General features: G+C 41.3%; 1 long non-coding RNA gene across 4 annotated transcripts; it reads left to right on the top strand.

Annotated features, from left to right (window-relative positions):
* The first annotated feature begins 688 nt into the window (after positions 1–688).
* LOC119363677 lies at positions 689–4,515 on the top strand. Of its 4 annotated transcripts, none has more exons than XR_005174279.1 (3): positions 689–1,130; positions 1,227–2,513; positions 2,587–4,515. It is a non-coding gene; the product is annotated as an uncharacterized LOC119363677 (long non-coding RNA). The 4 variants fall into 4 exon arrangements; XR_005174277.1 differs by having other exon boundaries at positions 690–1,130; positions 1,227–1,393; positions 2,296–4,515; XR_005174276.1 differs by having other exon boundaries at positions 690–1,130; positions 1,227–2,627; positions 3,170–4,515.
* The last annotated feature ends 7 nt before the right edge of the window (positions 4,516–4,522 follow it).

Below are 4,522 nucleotides of genomic sequence, written 5' to 3'. Positions count from 1 at the left end.
CTACGTTTATTTAGTTATGAAATAAACCATTTAGCATGTCATTAAAGCAAATTAAATGCAAACAGTATTTTAAACAGGGATGAAAGTTGCATATTATGAATCGACACAAAATTCTAAGCATTTTACATACATAGTTTATCTTAATCCAATGCATGGATTTTTTTTAGATATTTGCATTTTAAACAATGGCATTTATGCAATGCAATGCACTGGATAAATGCTAAATTGCATGGGACAGAAAAAATACATATATGGGCCAAATGTAATGCACTATGGAAGCCCACCAGCAAGCAGAACTGGCTCGGTTAAAAAAACATGACAAAAGGAAAAAATTAAATGAGGCTCACTAGGATTTGATCCCAGGACCTCTCGGTGGGAATAACGGAGCTAGCCATTGCGCTAATTAGTGTGTCTGTGATACAAAGAAGAATCGGCCGCAGATGAACACTTCTCTTACGCGGCTGGGAACAAAACAACCTGAAAACAATCTTTATCTTTATCTTTATCTTTATCTTTACCTATATATATATATATATATATACCGCAGATAAACCAGCTATCGCTTCTGGTCGTACGTCGTGCTTTTTTGCAGAAAAGTCTCTCCGTTTTGCAGAATTCAACCCGCAGTCCTCAACATAAGTCAGCCCCGAACCGGTACATGGAGGAGAAAAGAGAAAAAAAAATAGCCCAGCCCGCACGACCCTTGCTCCCCGATCCCATCTCGACCTCCATCCCGCCGCCACCTCCTGCCTCGCCCCGCCCCGCCCAGCCTCACTGCGCACCGCCCGCCGCCCGCCGCCGACGCGCCGCGCACCGCAGCCGCGCCCGCACCCATTTCCCATCGATGCGCCAAACGGGGGCGATGATGGACGGCGCCGCCCAGCTCCTGTCCGACGGAGTCGCCGGGTTCCCGCTCTCGGGGCCAACCCCTCCCCTGTGTCGGCTCGCGCATCGGCTTGGAGGCCCCTCGGGGCTGCCGCCGGTGCGGGAGTCCTGCGCAGCCGTGAGGGCTGGGGACCAAGCGGCGGGGCCCGTGGTGCGTTCGTGTTGAGGGCTTGCTGGGGTTGGCCGGGATCTGAGCCGCCGTCGATGGATTTCTCGCAGGTTGGCTACATGTTGCTTCGGATTTGGTACTATCCCCATCTGTCGCTCTCCCTCTCCCTCGGTGTGGACGCACGCACCTAAATCCAAAACCTGAACTGAATCAGTCGAGCGCTCGTTGCCAGATCGTTGTACCATCGTCCCGGTCGCCGCCGCGTCAGTTCCACACCGCTACAGCACAGCCTACCACCGCCACTCCATTGGCTTGGATTTGCTTGCGGCATGGGCTGGGAACTGTACGGTGTTGTCTGATGCATGTTCCGCACTGGGAGGTTTGGTCGGCTGACGCTAGGTATGAGCAGCTCTTGAGCCTGATTGCTGGATGTGCGCACGCATGCATGTATACTTCTCACTTGCACTGCTTATACAACACATTGCATGTACACCATGGCCGTGGACAGGCGAACGTGCTCCTACTCCTCACAAGGCACCCACAGTCTATTAGCAAGCCAATCCAAAACTTCACCATGCATTTTTTTGAAAGGACAACTAAGTATCTTTGTTAGTAACATCTTTGTCAGAAATTAGAAAAAACGGCAGTGCATTAGTTGAGCTAATCACCTAGCTTCATCTCTTGGATTATGCATTGATAGTATGGCACATGTTGTATCGTTATAAGCAATTTTTGTTAGGAGGTAAGATTTTAGTGTCGTCGTTCAGTTTTTGTTACATACAAAATGAATATGATTAGTTAATTCTGTTTTCTTTTAAGAGGTATTTCTCTCACGAGCCTTTGTGTTATCCATGTGAATTCCACTAGATTTATCGTCCATGTACCTAAATTGTGCATATTATCAAATTTCTGGAAAAAAAAAGTTGAGCGCTTATTGTGGCCATCATCTGCATAGCACCACACCTAGAGCTAAAATCAAGTAACCTTCATGGATTTTGTTGACAAGAAAGACAACGAACTTAATTTAACGGCTTGAAGTCAATTGCACATGTCTCATACTGCATTGAACCTTGGCCGAAGCACTCGACCACGACAAGCAGCAGCTCGGGAAGCCTTTGCAATTCATGTATTTACAACATCTACAGTTCATGTATTTACTGTCATGCATTGCACCTTCATGGTTTTTGTTGTACTTCTGCATTTGCAGCATTTACAGCTTAATGCAATCAGGAATTGGTTATAGATTTCATGTGATTTAATTTCTAAATGTTAACTACAGTGACAACTTATGACTTTCATAGGTTTTATTTCCATTGAGAGAGAGCGGGCAATGGATCGTGAGGTGGAATGAAATTATAAGCAAATTGATCTGACCATCTCTTGTTGTCAGGGAATCTGTGTGATCTGTTCTACTTTGACTTGGAGTGTACAACTATGATATTGTACGTGATGATTTTTTTTTGATTCTGCTACTAGAGGTCAGTCAGAGGTGGTAATTATTAGTGGCAAAAAAGAGGCGGTAATTATTACACTCTTTATTTGCAAAAAATGTGACTGAAACAATGCTAATTGCATATGTTTTGTACTTGTAGGAAGGCTATGAAAGAAGTGTTCTTCCCTTATTTTTATGAAGGTAAGGTCTTGTTCTTGGATTCCTGCTGCTCTAGATTGCTTGGCAGCTCTAATTTATCACTTCATGACCTTATGCTCCACCATTATCTTTGAACACTTGATACTTATTTACTTTTATTTGTTGGCTTGTTTTTTATAGTCATCTGATTTAAAAATGCTAGCATGTGCCACTTTAGTATCTTTCAGTTTCAGCAAACATATTGGATTATCTTGACATATGTTGGCATTGACAAGATAATATAGATTGTCACTATTAATTTCAATGTTCACGCTCCATCCTATTTAAATTCGTATTTGGATGGAAGTCAACACACTAAGAACTGTATGCTTAATGAATGATGTTCACAGCAATTACTCGAATTTCTTGCATTCACAAAGCACAATCGTATTTTCTCGAACTATACACATGCTATGACTTTCATGCTCTCTGTAGTAATTATGTTGAATTCTCATAATTCCTTTTTCATTATTATGCCAAACAATTTGTATGCTAAAAACATACTTCATAATCCCATCTCCCCGCGTCGTCCCGATTTGTTCCAGCTGGGCACTGCCTCGGCTGCAAAGCGTGTGTTATCCCATGAAGCAGGCCCTCCTTTGCAAGGCTGACGACGATAGCTTCAACTTCGCCGCCTATTCTGGTCGATGATGTCATTGATAATAACCAGGAAGTTTTCACTGCTCAGTTCATCCAGTTGAATCCTTCTATTGTAATTCTATTCCCTACCTTTTCTTACTCGTAGGAAATTCAAGTGTGGTACACATGTGAGTATCTTCTCCTTCCCTCTGTTGTATGCATGTGGTCATTTGTTATCCCGATTAAGAATCAAGATCCACTACATTCTTGAATATTGAAGACTGTTTTAGTTGGTCCAGATTAAACTTGATAAATACAATTTCCTTGTTGGTTCCATCTGAGTTGTATAATTGATTTGGGCAGTTTTCAGTAATCTTAAGCTGTCTTCAGATTTTAGCTTCCTCAATCATTCTGAATTATTTAACCTCAGTATGAGGTACATGTGTTCCAAAAATTAATCCTGAGAAATTTGTAGTTGACCAGTTGGGTCTGTTTGATTTGTTTAGTAGACTGCAACGGCAGTCACAATTGTTCAGATCTATTCTAAAGCTGCATTATTAGCACTGCAATATCTTTGTTACTTCAACCAAATAGTCTAGTCGTGTCTTATTGATTTGGACGGGTTCTTACTAATCTTTAAGGCAACTTCAAATTTTAGCCTGCTCGATCAATCTGGATTATTTAGTGTCAATTTTGATGCATGTCTTTAATAAAATAAGAAACTGATTTTGGGTGCTAAAATAAACACTAAACACTACTTGTTCATGGCGACTATGTGTAGAAAGACGATCATGGTGGAGATCCCGACGGTCGACGTGAAGCCGGGATGGAATAAGGGCACGAAGATCACCTTCCTAGAAGGAACAATCTGATTTTTTCGGTACAGTTATGTGTTCCAAAAAGTTATTGTGATGTAATTTTTATATTAACACTAATCTATGAAGTTATGTTTCCAGACATTTCACTTTTTGCATCAGCTGAGGCACATTTTATTTTCAAATAATTTCTGAAGTAAAAGTTGTGAATGAACTGCATGATCTTTCATGTGTCTGAATTACACTTGAAATAAAAAATTAGATAGCAAGGTGCGAGGAAATGTGACAAAAGTTGTCCAAAACCGAAGAACCTTTTTTACTTTTCTTCCCATTACATGTTTGCTATTTACACTATGCTTTATTTTTACTATAATGTCAAAATTATCATGTTTTAAGATGAATGGTAAATCAAATAAGGAAAAAACTATGGTGGCCAGATTTGGTAGCCCTTAGCCCTTATCATGTTTTTATATCCAAAATACTGTTTGATCCTTGTTCAGTCTT

The sequence above is a fragment of the Triticum dicoccoides genome, chromosome 2B (genome assembly GCF_002162155.2).
Source record: "Triticum dicoccoides isolate Atlit2015 ecotype Zavitan chromosome 2B, WEW_v2.0, whole genome shotgun sequence".
Classification (NCBI taxonomy): domain Eukaryota; kingdom Viridiplantae; phylum Streptophyta; class Magnoliopsida; order Poales; family Poaceae; genus Triticum; species Triticum dicoccoides.
Note: the sequence above shows the minus strand (reverse complement) of the source record. Positions and strands in the feature narration are given on the sequence as shown.